The sequence below is a fragment of the Macaca thibetana genome, chromosome 3 (genome assembly GCF_024542745.1).
Source record: "Macaca thibetana thibetana isolate TM-01 chromosome 3, ASM2454274v1, whole genome shotgun sequence".
NCBI lineage: Eukaryota > Metazoa > Chordata > Mammalia > Primates > Cercopithecidae > Macaca > Macaca thibetana.
This window is the reverse complement of record NC_065580.1, coordinates 28,164,569-28,179,626: the sequence shown is the minus strand read 5'-3', so window position 1 is coordinate 28,179,626 and position 15,058 is coordinate 28,164,569. Positions and strand designations below refer to the sequence as shown.

At 41.0% G+C, this 15,058-nt stretch overlaps 1 long non-coding RNA gene across 50 annotated transcripts in view; it reads right to left on the bottom strand.

Moving 5' to 3' along the window:
- Positions 1-15,058, bottom strand: part of LOC126949729 (uncharacterized) — a 201,003-nt gene that overhangs the window by 25,004 nt on the left and 160,941 nt on the right. For 49 of the 50 annotated variants that reach the window (XR_007723927.1, XR_007723926.1, XR_007723924.1 and 46 more), the window contains exon 5: positions 1-15,058. This exon is cut by the window's left edge and continues 21,769 nt beyond it. This is a non-coding gene — a long non-coding RNA (uncharacterized LOC126949729). The other variant, XR_007723908.1, reaches the window with a different exon arrangement.

The window sequence follows — 15,058 nt, the reverse complement described above, 5'->3', positions numbered from 1 at the left end:
TAAAACAAAAAGAGGCCTATGTATTTCTCGTATTTTTATATAAGAGCTGGAGCTATTTGAATGGCTAAGGAGGAGAAGATAGTTTGATTTAGATTTGGCACAGGTTTAGGGGAAGAAACGTCTTTGTAGCTGGTCCTAAATATTATGGTAACTTGGACTGAGTCAGTCTCCAAGGGAGAAGTTGCCACATGTTATAACAGAAGCCACTGGGCTTGGCAAGAAAAGAAATGAAAAAAGTACAACGAAAGCAACCCCACTTCTCCATCGTGGCGGGGATGAGCTAGGCAGGATGACTGCATGTAACCGTCTTCCTTTCCTTTGCCTGACCAAATCCAGCACTGCCCTTTCAAATCAGTCTTCATCACATTCCAAAGAATACAAAATACGCAAGTCAATTTTAATTTCCAATGAATTCTTCAGGAGAAATTTTTCTTCCTCCTTACTAAAAAAAGAATAAAAAATTCAGAATAGATTCAAAATGAGGGGTGGCAGCAAAAATTCTGACTCTCGGAAAGTTGAGAGGGTGCCTTTTTCAAATGTATTTATTTTATAGTTCCAAGAAGGTAAGAGTACCTTCTGTTTTGATTCATGCTCCACCATTCCCTTCTTAAATTTTAAAAAAATTACATCCTTGCCTATGTCTGTCTTGCTATTTTGACTGGCCATTCCCAAACATAAACTGCCCTAGTCTGAAGCTTCTCAAAGCCAAGCAAAGGTGACAGTCTAGTACAAAGAAGGCCGCTAGTGAGTTTTCACTGAGTGAATCTACATTGTTCCGTGGCCTTAGTCTGGATACGGATTCTAAAGCTTCTTACACTGACAAAAACGGAGTTTCTAGCTCTCCGGGTAATTTTCGGTGAAAGAAAATTATAAAAGAAGGCATAAACCTTGGCTCACAAAATAAATATGCACTCAGACCCATGTACTTCATGAAACATACAAGCCCAGAGCTAGACCATGCCATCTGTTTTATGAGGAAAAAAAGTAAATTCACATGATTTACTTTAGCTCTGCCAGAAATCATCAGCATCTACTTGCACAACTAAAGACAAGAAGACAAGGCAGATGGAGGCTAAACACCGAATACTGCCTAATTTTGATGTGTATTTTTTGGTCAAACCTCTTATAATTTACTATTTCCAAGAGGAAAAATAAGCTTATATAATGGCAGTGAATCATTAGTTTCCAGTTATGGGAAGCAAAGGAAATTAACCTCAAGGAGAAAAAAATGCTACAAATATAAATTATCTAGTTTCAGTTTACAAAGCATGTACTGCCTTTTCTTTCTTTTTTTAAAGAAGATATGTTTACGAAATAGGTGACAGACTAAGGTAGGTGTGTGTGAAGAGAGGCAGTGAGAGAGAGGGGAGCCTGAAATTCTTCTCAGTACAGGAAAAAGATAATTTTGGGGATGTTTTAAAAAATATATAACTTGATGAATATTTTATAGCATGAGTATTACTTAGGTGCTGTCCTAGACCAGTGTGGTGTACAGGCTATAAAAGATTGGTCCTGAATCCTAACGGCAGGGATGAGTATAAGATTATCAAGACTTCTTTGCGGGAAGGAGAGCTACTGACAAAGCCGTGTATTACACGACTCCAGTCCGGGCTGAGAGACCTGTCTTAAAGCATAGCTAGAGGGCAGACGTGGTGGCTTATGCCTGTAATCTCAGCACTTTGGCTGAGGCAGGCAGATCACTTGAGGTTAGGAGTTCGAGACCAGCCAACATGGTGAAACCCCATCTCTACTAAAAATACAAAGATTAGCCAGGTGTGGTAGTGTGTGCCTGTAGTCCTAGCTACTCAGGAGGCTGAGGCAGGAGAATGGCTTGAACTGGGGAGGCAGAGGCTGCAGTGAGCCAAGATTGTGCCATTTGCACTCCAGCCTGGGTGACAGAGTGAGACTCCATTTCAACAACAACAACAACAAAAAAGCACAGATAGATACAATGTCCTGGAATCACTAAAATGGATAAACTATGATGTCCATAAAGTGGATAAGTTATGATATACATTCACACACTAGATATACTCATTACGATATGCTCATATCTATCGTGAGGGCTAAACCCACATAAGTCCATAACGCACTCACAGGTCTGTGCTCTTTGGCCCTGGTCCTGTAGTCATTCAGAAGCGATCACAGAGAACACAATGGGTCTGTTAGTCGCTCCGTACACAGTCATGTGCAGCATAACATTTCAGTTAATGGTGTACCACATCCATGATGGCGGGCCGGTAAGATTACGTGGAGCTGAAAATTCCTATTGCCTAGTGACACTGTAGCCATTGTAACACACTGCACGGCTTTGCTTTTTCTATGTTTATGTATGCTTAGATATATAAGCACTTACCACTGTGTTACAATGTATTCAGTACAGCTGTAGTGTAGGCTGTACAGGTTTGTGGCCTAGGAGCAGCAGGGCCATATCATATCGCCTAGGGATGTCGTAGGCTATACCGTCTAGGTTTATGGATGTACACTCTATGATGTTCACACAATGACAAAACTGCCTATCCACACTGTTAAGTGACACATGACAGTATATGCATTAAGCACCTACTATGTGTCAGGTAGTGTACTTGGCAGGTGCGAAGTATGGTGGAGAATCAATAAAGGCCCTCACAGAGTTCATAGTCTACGGGGAAGAATGGTGAGCTCCAGTATAGATACCCAGTATAGACACAGCCAAGTGACCAAGAGCACTGGCTTGGAGTCATTCAGATGAGGTTTAATCCTTGGTTCTGCTACTTGCTTTGGAAATGTGACTTAACTCCTTAATCACTGCTTACTTTATATGTAAAATGGGATGGTAATGCCAGCCTTCAGGGCTGTTGAGAAGATTCCATGAGACAATGTTTATAAAGCACTTAAAACAGCATCTAGCACACAACAGACCTAATAAATGGGAGTTATGATGACTGTTCTCTCAAAGAACCAAGGGACACACACAAAGAGGTTTGCTATGTTCTCCCCCAGAACACACCCCAAAATGCTGAATCAGGAGCCAACTCATATCACCACTTTATCACACTCCTGTATCACCCTGGGCAAATCAGATGCCCACCAATGTCACTAGGCTAGACAGCAAAGTCTAGTTGCTAAAAATATACTCCAGCAGGAGGTCTACAATGTTGCTGTAATGGGAATGCTTTCTGTTTTTCAAGGCGCTAAGAAGCATTATCGAAGGGCCTCTTGAAAAATAACTTGTAAGCATTTTCTCTTTCAACACAAGCCCCACCAAGAGCGCACTACCATCATAAATATTCTGGACAATGGTTCCAAAGGGAGAGATGAAAAGCTGTGCCCAGGGCATTAAGCTGAGAAGCGGTGGAGTGGTCAACAGCACAACCTCTGCAGACAGGCTGCCTGAGTCTTCAGTTCTGCTCTGTCACTCAGGACTCATTGCTTAAAATCTGTAAAATGGGATACTATTATTCCCTATCTCATTAGGTAGCTGTAAGGATTAAAATCATTAACACCTGTAGGGCAACTAAAACAGTGCCTGACATACAGAGAACATTCCATAAACATTACCAATAATTACGCACGGCAAACTCAGTAACTTCATTACCTTGCTAATAAAAACATGAGGGCCAAATAGCAAGAAAGCACCTGAACTACACCAGAGGTTTGAAACCTGAGTTTTCTCCTTGGCTCTCCCATCAGCCTTCTGCATGACTGTGGGTACATCACATCCCTTCTGTACTTCACTATTCTCATCTATACAAAAAGCAATATACACATACACCAAGAACACCTAGAGAAGCCTGATGCAGCTTTCTGCTAATATCAACGGGAGTCGAACAGTTTAAATTTCTTTATCTTCCTATCTGCATTAGTCAGGGTTCTCCAGAGAAACAGAACCAATAGGGGGAGAGGGAGAGGTAAACGGAGATTGAGAGAGAGGTTGAGATTGAGAGAGTGAGTGGTGGGGGTAGGGGTAGATACTGATATTTACCTTAAGGAACTAGCTCATGCAATTATAGGGACTGACAAATCCACAATCTTCAGGGCATGCTGGTGACCAAGGGAAGAGTTGATGTTGCAGTCTTTTTTTTTGTTTTTTGAGACAGAGTCTCCCTCTGTTGCCCAGGCTAGAGTGCAGTTGCACCATCTCAGCTCACTGCAACCTCTGCCTCCTGGGTTCAAGTGATTCTCATGCCGCAGCCTCCCAAGTAGCTGGGACTACAGGCGCCTGCCACCACGCCCAGCTAATTTTTGTGTTTTTAATAGAGATGGGTTTTTGCCATGTTGGCCAGGCTGGCCTTGAACTCCTGATCTCAAGTGATCCACCCGTCTCAGCCTCCAAAAGTGCTGGGATTATAGGTGTGAGCCACCGCGCCACGCTGATGTTGCAGTCTTGAGTCTGAAGGGAGTCTGGAGACAGAGTTCCTTCTTTAGGGACTTCAGTCTTTTTCTCTTAAGGCCTTCAACTGATGACATATGAAGCCTACATACATTACAAAGGATAATCTGCTTCACTCAGTCTACTGATATAAATGTTAAACCTCAATCTAAAAAAAATACCTGCACAGCGACATCTAGCCTGGTGCTTGACCAAGTATCTGGGTACTGTGGCCTTGCCAAACTGATACATACAATTAGCCATTACACCATCCTTTCAGAAGAGGTGATGCCCACACCGAAGGAAAAAACCTCTAGACTCCATAGCCATTTAACCTTCTGTTGGAGACCATGATCGAGGCAAGGAATTCAGATGAGGCTACTCTCTTCTTCACAGGTGAATTCCAAGCCTCTCACAGCTTCCAAGGCATTTCTTATTCTGGTTCCTGCTCACCTCTCTAGCCTAATCTCCTCGCTGTTCCCTCCATTCCAGCCACATGTGGTTTTTGATTTAAAGACATTGTGTTCCTCTCTTGCTCTGCCTGAGTACGCGCTACTTCCATGGCCTGGGATGTGCCGTTTTCCCACTTTTTATCTGGGTCCTCATCATTTGAGTATCATGTTGAGAACCACATCTGCCTCTAGAGAGCTTCCCTGACCTGACAAGGTTAGGCCAGTAAGTTCCTATGGCCAATCTGCACACCTCCTGCCTTACACTCAAGCCACGCCATCAGGGCTCCCTCCCAGCCTGGCAGCTCCATGAAGGACGCACCTCTCTTGTTGACCTCAGCATTCGTGCTGCCAAGCTGGTCTATGAAGACACAACAAATAACTACTAAATAAATAAACGAGGATGCAGACCTTCAATCCTCCCGATGTCCTCGAGATTCGGCTCCATGTCTCCAGCCACTTGATGGACACCTAAAGGTGGGAATCTCACCAGCACCTACGCTGAATATGCCAGAGTGGACAGAGACTGTCTTCACTCTCACGTCCGCTGTCTTCGAGGCCTAGTACAGTAGAAAGAACACAGGCTTGGGGGTCAGGGAGGCCTGTACCGAAGTCCCTGTTCTAGATCGTGTTAACCGTACAATTTTAGAGCAGTTGGTAACTTTCTCTGAGCCTTAGTTTTCTCGTCTCTGATATAAGGATGAAAATATGAACCCACAAGATTAGAAGATTAAATGAGATAATAGCTATGTAATGCCTGGCAGATGGCATAGAAATAATGAATGGCACCTGAGTTCAAAGCTCTGGGGCATTTTGCTTCCCATCAGCCAACCCCTATTATCTAGGCAGTTCCTAAATCCCATCTCATAAATTCATTTTCTCCATCTAGTGGCCTGCCCTCACCTAGACCCTCCCCACCTCCTTCCTGGACCACTACAGCAGCTCTAAAAGGCTTCCCAGCTCTGGCTATTTCACAGTCCAGAGGCACCCACATGCTGATCCCGGACAAGGCCTCTCTTCAGGACGGGGACTCTTGCCACTCAAATTCTTCCATTGCTCCCCAGTAACTTAGGTTTAAATCATTTAGTTACATGCCATTCAAGGTTCTCTGGGTTCTGGCCTCCAAGGACCTTTGCTACCTGATCTTCTCCTTAGTCATTTACACACACCATTGCCCAGCAACTACAAATCGATTCCTGCCCACTCTGTACCTGGCATTGCCCTTCCCTACCTATGCGTTAGCTCATGTTTCCTTCAACGAGGATACTCCAAGTCCTCAAGTTCAACATTACCTTTCTTTCAATGTCTGGCTCAAAGGCTCTTTATCCATGAAGCATTTCTTAAGCATCCCAGCCACAGATAAACACACAACCTTTCTTTTCTATGAACTTGTGGTGTGTTTCTCTCTCTACCTTTTATACATTTCTCTTTCTCTCTGCATTTATTCTTTGTTTTTCTTTTTGCTAAGGCATCTTGTTATGGCATCTCTGCATTTATTCTAATTTTATCTGTGCACAGAACCTTGCGAACCTTAGCTTCAAGCTCTTTGAGGGTAGCATTGTATGCCAGCCTGCACTGTCACACTTAGGAGAAGCACCCAGTAGATGGTGGCTCTGTATCTACCTACAGAGTGCCACTGAGGAGCACAGGGCTTCATGTCTGTAGCCCATCAGCTGAGCCTTGGCATCGGTTCCTAGAACAGTGCCTGGCATAGAGCAACACCCATAAATCATTGTTAAATGAAATTATCCATAAGGGAGTCACCTAGTGTCTACAGGATAGAATTTTTTTCCCTGTAGAATATAACATGAAAGGAGATGTGTAGAAGCCTTCTCTCTCCCCATACTTCCAGATGCAAGAAAGCTCCAAGTTAACTGTCTCCCACAAGCTATACAGCTACTCTCGGCAATAAACATGACATATAATGCTTCGGTGCATTCAGTGTGTCAAAAATATTCAATTTTAAAATGTCAGAAAGAAATCATTTTTCAAAAACAGTCTACTTTGGAGAAGAGAGTTATTCAAACAATACCCAAAACCTTTTTGGACCTCACATTTTGAAGAGGTCCAACTTCCGTTGGTTAAAAAAAAAAGTCTATTATATAATGAAAGCCTTACAACTGACTGAGAATTATAGAATTTCAGAAATAAATCCCAGTCTGTTCATCCTTAAAATAGGAAGCTATTTTTCAGGGCTTTCATATCCAAAATTCTATTATGTAAGCCACTTCATAAATCATGTACACAACAATTCTCATTTTCCATTAACTCTCTATTTTGAAATTTAATTAATTCACTCATCCATTTTTTTCAGAGATGGGATCTTGTTCTGTCACTCAGGCTACAGTGCAGTGGTGTGATCATAGCTCACTGCAGCCTTCAACTCCCGGGCTCAAGTGATCCTCCTGCCTCAGCCTCCCAAGTAGCTAGGACTATAGACGCATGCCACCATGTGTGGCTTATTTTTTTATTTTTATTTTTGTAGAGATGGGGATCTCTCTATGTTGCCCAGGCTGGTCTTGAACTCTTGGCCTCAAGTGACCCTCCCACCTCAGCCTCCTAAAGTGCTGGGATCACAGGTATGAGCCACTGTGCCCTGTGTCTTTTTATTTTGACCCCCTCTGGGCTCTAACAACACATATGCACCTCTGATGCACATGTAGACATCAGTATGATGTAGACATCAGTCTACAGTGCTGCCTCTTTTTACAGTCGTTTATCTCACTAACCTGTGTCCTTCTGAAATGCCAGACCCACGTTCACTTTTGAATCTACAGTACCTTCTAATGAAATGTAGTAGCTGGCTCCGCACATGTTTATAACATGAAACAATGACTTCAATCAGTGGTTTGATCACCTACCATATTCACGAGACCTAACTACTGGCTTCCTCCTACCCTCAAAGGACAGAGATTTCCCACCGCTGTGGATAGTCAAAATAAGAATGTTCTTAAGTGCTTCATTTAATGTGTTTATTTAGTCCCCTTGAAATAAATACTGATGGGTAAAACCAAATTAATTTAAATCACATGCTAAAAAGGATAGCCAGTCAAGTTCCTAGCTGAGTATCTAAAATTAGTCCACACACACACACCAAAAGCAGAAACATGGAAAAAGCCAAAAAGCCCTGCCTGTTCAGCCCTGTGTACCCTTCGCTGACTAGGAAGTGACCCACTTTTCAGGTATCATCCAGTCATACATTCAGTGTCTTCAGAAGCCCACACATGTTCATCTCAAGGCACAACAACATAAACACGTCTATGTTTCCAAGAAATCTCGTTGCAAGTTGGTGACAAATTTGGGGGGAAAAAAAAAAAGCTCTAAATAAAATTACAGACATGACTTTCACATTTGAGCTCTCCAAATATATTGTTACGAGTTTAAGAAATACCACACTTCTGTGTCACAAAGAGAGTTCTAAAAACCAGTATGTTTTGAGAAGTCCATACCTGCTACTTGGGAACTAAACAAGGTTTGTAACAGCTGAATCTCTTTAGAAGACTGTTAACACCTTGCTTAGGTATATACAAATTGAAAATCAACATAACTGAAGATTTGAGAATTTTTCAGTTATAATACAGTTCTTATGAAAGATGGAAAATATTTCATATTCTCTTATATAATTTATAAAAGCAGCAGATATTTCTTCTATTTAGAGAGGTGGAAACTGAGGCAAGAAAATGCAGTCATTTTGTTGGAGGGACTATTCTACATTTCCAAAGCAATTAAGACATGACCCCAAACTAACTAAATTCTCCTGCAACGTATTCTTACAAGAAAAAGGTTAAAAGGCTTATTGCTTAACAAAAGCTAAACAGTGTGAATTAATTTCAATAACTGGTCCAAAAAGCTGCAGCACGCCACTGAGTAGCTTGGACATCTGTTGCCATGCTTGTTCACGCTTTCCCCTGAGATGACATAGATGTATCATCATTAACAGGTGTCCCTGATTTTGGTTCAGAATACTACTCCTGCACGTCCCCACATCTCCTGTACACAGCCACGTGCTGCCATCTTCTGATGATGCCCAGTGGAGTGTAAACATTTTTTCATGGAAAAGCAAAATCAATAAAAGTAAAACTGCCCATTTTTCCTGCCAGTAGTGCCCTTGGTAACAAACAGGGCAGAGACACCAACACCGAGATTACAATACTCTCAGACATAATTCAAGCAGAACTTTAAATGGATCAGTGCATGTTATAAACTTTCTTTTTTTGCAAGTGCCAAGCATGCTTATGTTACTATTCATTCTGAGACAGACAGATCATCAATGACCTTCTGGGTCACTGACTAGGGAGAAAGCTGACTATAAAAAAGAGTGGGAGAAAAATAAAGGGGGGGTTGCTTCCTTCTACCCTAGACCCCCTACTGCCTTGAATGAAAGAAGACAGATGGCAGCCACCTTTCCCTTTAATTAGGAGGGGCAGCTTAGAAGGGACAGTCCTGCTCACTTGGCACTATCTTTAACAAGACTGTTTCGATGGTAATACTCTGCTCATTCGCCCTTCTTTCAAACTGTTCTGAATTTTTCATTTACAAACTGAATTTCTGTAAATTTAATGGTGAAACAATTACAGCTCTAACCACAACACTATACGTAAAGGAGACACTTAAAGATGTTTGCTGAATTAATAATTCACAGATATTCCTATAAAGAGGCTGGAATGTTTCAAATGAAATACAGCTACCTCCAGTCCTATCAGCACCACTTTGAGATAAAATATGAATTCCCAGGACACAGAAGCTCTACCTTAAATTCACAATATTCCATACTAGACATAGAAGACCCCTAGTTTCTGCTTTCCAGTTCCACTCCAGTCGTGCTCCCATCTTTTACCTTCAAAGTATTGCTGTTCAAGTTGACAAAACAAACAAACAAAAAAATAAAAAAAGAATTCTACAGTAAAAATCAGTCCTAAATGTAGAAGGGAAGATCGTTTAATAACAAATCACAAACCACTCTTCATCTCTATTTACTCTGCATCTTCAAAAACCATAGAACTTTGTATTACAAGTTAATCAATCCACATCACATCCCTGGAGAGAGGATCAGCATAAGATACAAACAAAATGGGAAACAGGAGCCACGTGTCAGAATTAGGCTAGTGTCACAGGATCTTCTACAGCGGTGACGAAGCCGCTTCATTATTTTCTAGAGGCAATTAAGCACATTGTCCATAAATCTACATGGCACAAAACTTTCTAACATGAAAGAAAGTTTAGTTGCTGTTGACAGGGTTAGGTCTCTATACGTTGTATCTCATTTTTATATTAAATTTGTTTTGATCAACATCATTAAATAACTGATATTCTTACAGCTCTTTTCCATTTCCTGATGCGTGTTTAAATTGCAGCCTCTTGTCTATGACAGCTTCCCACCTAGTTTCTGCACAATTCCTGCACAAGGACCCTCTGCCTTAACACCAGTGCTGGGGAAACCCACTCTGCCTCCTTCCAAATGGAAATCAGGGCGGCGAACTGGGGCTGCTTTGCTGGAGGTACTCCTGGTCACACCATGCAAAACGCCTTGTCTGTGTCATAGTCATTTACCTAATGGCAAAGTTCTTGGACCATTTAGAAACAAAACAAAACAAAACACCTTTTGTTTTCTCCTTGATAATAAATTTCAATCTCTTCCTATCTCTGAACAGCAAGCCGGCACACTAGATATGGGAAGAGGGAAAAGATAAAAGAAGCAATCAGTTATTGAATAAACTCTATCCTACTTCCCAATGAAGGGGAAAAAGCTTGGCATGTGCCAGATATTGGGTGTCTAATAATGTTAGCAAGAAAAAACACGCAGGAGAGACTGACTAACAAAGAAACAAGCAGAACTTACTTTGTTCCCCAGCCCAGTAAGCAGGACGGGAATGAGATGACGGCAATTCCTTCCTCAAGGTCCTTGCTTTCACTTTAAAAGCTGTGTGAGTGCTTATATCCAGGTTTGCCGTGGAACTCCAAATGTCTGCGCTTCTAAAGATGCCCCAAGTTCCCAGTTCATCTCAGACACTGAAGACACACTTGTGAGGATCGGGAAGCCCCGCGGTAGCCCCAGTCGACCTCTGGGTGCCACGTGGCACCTCCACTGTTGTGACTACACACACAAGCCTGGGACGCCCACTTGTTAGCTCAGGAACCAGGCGGCCAGCAGATATCTGCTCAGATGAATGTCCAGAGACTCAATCCTCTGGCATTCTCAGGTTCAAGGTTGGAAAACGCATTAAGACGAGAGCCACACAGTCAGCAGAATCTGCGCCATTAGCTTTCTCGTACTTAAACGTCTGTCTAAATAAGAGTCAAAGGCACAAAATGAGAAGGAATATCTTACTAGGGACTGTGACTTGCACTTGCCGTGTTTTGAAAGTACTGGGTCCTGTCTTGCTCTCTAAAACTGCACTTAAGAATCCCTACATCAGAAGTTATTTTCATTTCTTCTGTGAAAAACAGAAAATCAATTAAAGACTGGAAAAACATATGAAACATAATTCTGCTTAAAAACATAACCATTATTTAATCTCAACGGGCCAATTTTTTTAATCCAAAGAAGGAAAAAAAAAATACATGTATAAATTTAAAGTTTGTTTTGAAAAATTACTTCATCCATGTACTGTCCAGCTCATAAAAACAAACTTTCTTCCAGCGAAACGGGACACTTTGACCTTGTTTACTGCAGTGTTTTGAAACCGCTGTCTCGTAACTCCTGACATCACCAGTGGTACATTAGCACCTGGACTGCTGCTGGCTGCACACGCTGCTACCCCAACTCTCTTGAATCACCCGTGGCTGAACAAATACTCACAGAACAGTAAGGATAGTGGCATTAGCATTAAACCCACAAAACTCATGAGACGTTTTAGAAGTGTCACATCTCTCGGTTCACTTATACAAGGAAACAAAAAGCACAAAGCACTGTATATCTAATACTTTTTAAGTCCCAGCATCCAGACCCAGCACAGACAATTCTTTCTTCTGACCCTCTCCCTGCCCAAGAAACGGGATTCCTTTCTCACCAACCGCCATATTGGCAAGAATTTCTGCCACAGAGTTTTACTATTAATAATAGAAGCTCCAACCTACTTTCCACCAATAAAAAGTTCCCACAAATCTTCCTAGGGGAGAATTTATTTAAGTATACTTTAGAGTTTCAAAGAGCACTGCGTTCTTAAGTTTCACAAAGTCAAATTTATTTCTTTTCTGGAACATGCTTTTGGTGTTGTGCCTGCCTCTTGCGTTTTTAAAGAAACAATTTTCTCCTGTAAGCCTGACACATTTCCCCTTCTGCATTCCCCAGTTCTTTTTCTAAATACACCAAAATCAAAGCAAAGGATAGCTGCAACCAGTGGAAGCAAGCCACAACTGAATTTGTGCAAATACCTCCCCAGATTCACTTCTTAAATAAAACTAAATCCCGGTGCCACAACGATAGTGCAATTTTACAAAGAAATTAAAAACCCAAGTTTAACGTATCTGAAATCAATTGATAACCTTTACTGAAACCACTTACGAAACATCACGTCTTTAAACTACAGTCACCAAAAAATATAGAACACAAAATACATATTTGAGCAATTATAGCCCTTGTTTGTCGAACAGGAGTAAAAAGAAAAACATCCAGAGTTATACAATTAATTAACTCTAGCTAAAGAACTACTAAAAAGACCCTCCAAATGCCATGCTGTTTCTATGACAACTTCAAAATTGCTCTGAGAAAATGTGCTGGATTGTCAGATTCGTGATAAAACAAGTGTCATCCTGCCTGCTAGAAATTACTTTCATTTTTTTTCAGGCAGCAGAAAGGCTAAATGGCCACTTGCAATTCTGAAATATCAGATTGTTACCTTTTGACAGATGCTGTACTCTTCATTCAGATCATGCAAAGAGTTAATAAATACATGAATCTCTCTCAATCATCGGAACCCTTTTGGTTTCATTCCTGCAACGATACCACTCCCACCGTCTATCTAGTTGGTACATTATTTTTTATAAGGAAAGCAGCAAAGTCTGATTCAATCTGAAAGGGAAGGGCCAAGAAAAACCCCTAACAGTCTCTCATTTCCAAATACAAATAGGTGAGCAGACACTCACTCTGATATTTAAGGGTTAATAATGACACAGGAAAAGAAAACGGCATTTTCCCCCTTAAAATTCCTGCTGTTAGGTATTCAGGCTGATTTACATTTTACGTAATCTGATGGCTCAATCAGGAAGTGAGAATTTTAAGTGCGTGAGTTATGGACGGGAGGAATCATGTGACCCATAGCAAAGAAAATTATGCAGCAGATGAGCATGCTAAGAAAAATAAACTAAGCAGTTTAAAAATAGTGTTTTGGGGATATATCGACCCAGGAATATCCTACGGCTTTTGAGAACTAATAATTCATTTGGACGCCTCAAAAAATAAATCCCCAGGACTGTTTTAAAAAATATTACAAGACCCAAGTAATGCACGGTGAGACAATAAAGTTTAATTATCCAAGAAACTGTTTCCCTTAAGTTCATATCCATTCAAGGTTTATGTTAAAACATGGTTATGTTATTTTTCATCATTATTTAAAGATCAGGCAATACGTAATATAATCAAACAAAACACAGATTGCAGCAGTGATGTTTACTTAAGCTTTATTTGTATATATAGTGCATGGGTTCCTGGAGCACAAAAAAGAAAGTTGCTCAGATTTATCCAGACCTCACATAAGTTTATAGATTTCAAGTAGTCACTGTATTTTATTACAGCAAATACATTCTTCAAGAGGAAAATGTTAAGGCCACAGAAGCTTTCACCTTAGCTATCTAAGCTTGTACTAGGTCGTCATTAAGTAGTGTCTGTATCATTCTTATGTGTTCTGTAAGTTATGCCACAAATACCAGACCAAGTACACTCAGTCTAGAAACAAAAAAGTGGGAGACAAAGGTTGAAAGATTCTAATAGGTGTCATGGGCTGATAGATGACTTTATATTACAAAGCTACTTAAGACAATTCTACTTTTCTAGAATACAATACATTAATATAAACATTTGAAATTCAAAAGGTTTGGCCTGTGGCTGCTTTTTTTCTCGATGCAATTCTTGTGAATATGTTAGTAAGTAATAATTTATTAATACCAATAATAGAAAATTAACATGGTGAGAGCAGGTATATCTCATGGCCTTTACTTTTATCAATGCTTAATACCAAAATACTATTCATATCTTTATTTCAGCCTATTAAAAAAATTTATGCCACAGCTCTGGGCAAGTGGCAGGGTGGGGCCAGTGACAGGAATCAGTTCTGGGTATTTCTTGATTCCTAGCTCATCTTCCTTAAATTCTTAAACACAAGAGGTAGCTGGCGGTAAGAAGAGACTGTTAGGAAAGACAGAAACCTTTCAGAAGGGAAGCTTAAGGTAGATTAAGAAAAGTTAGGGAAGCTGAGAAGCACACAGTCTTCCAGATGGAGTATTACATGACATCCGTCATCATCTTACTAAACTTGGTATCATATTTGTTGACTGAATTAAGGAAAGATGAACTAGTTACCAAGAAATATACTCAGCAGATTGATTCATGGCAAACCTAGCTCAGCCACTTACCTAGACTAGCTTATTTAGGATAAACCTCAGAGTATGTACTTCTCTTTTGTTTTATAAATGAATCTTGGGTCTGGGCTCAGCTGTCAGTCAACTATCTGCATAATACAGCAAAGTCTCTTAACTTCTCTAATTTCCTGAAATATCAAATTGTTACCTTTTGAGAGATGTTGTACTCTTTATTCAGATCACAAAAAGAGTAATCAGTAAATGAATCTCTGAGTAATCAGGACCAGTTTTATTTCATTCCTGCAACTATACCACTAATCGGAAAATTAAAGAAGTTAAGAGACTTTGCTATGTCACAGAGATAGGTGAGTGAACTGAAAAGCAGACCCAAGATTTTGGACTTTCCCAGGCTAGGACTCTTTTTCACCATGTGCTGCCTTACAACTGTCACCTGAGGTTCGAGTAACTCTCCAACTAGCCAAGCCCTGGCCACTTATCCCAGTCATGGAAAAGTCAAACAGGACCCAGACACCCTCGCTCTGTGCCACCTTCTTCTTAACTCACAGGCCCACTGACCCTCACTGCTGCTGTGGGCTGCTCCCGCCAGCCTGTGCTGAGCCTCCTACCTCATCTGCGAGGAGACAGGGCAAGTTCCAGGCTGAGGGGAACGGCTTCTGAGATGGTTCCAGTCCCTCTTCCTGGCTTGGTCCTTCCACTGGTACTCACGGCTTCCTCATTTCTC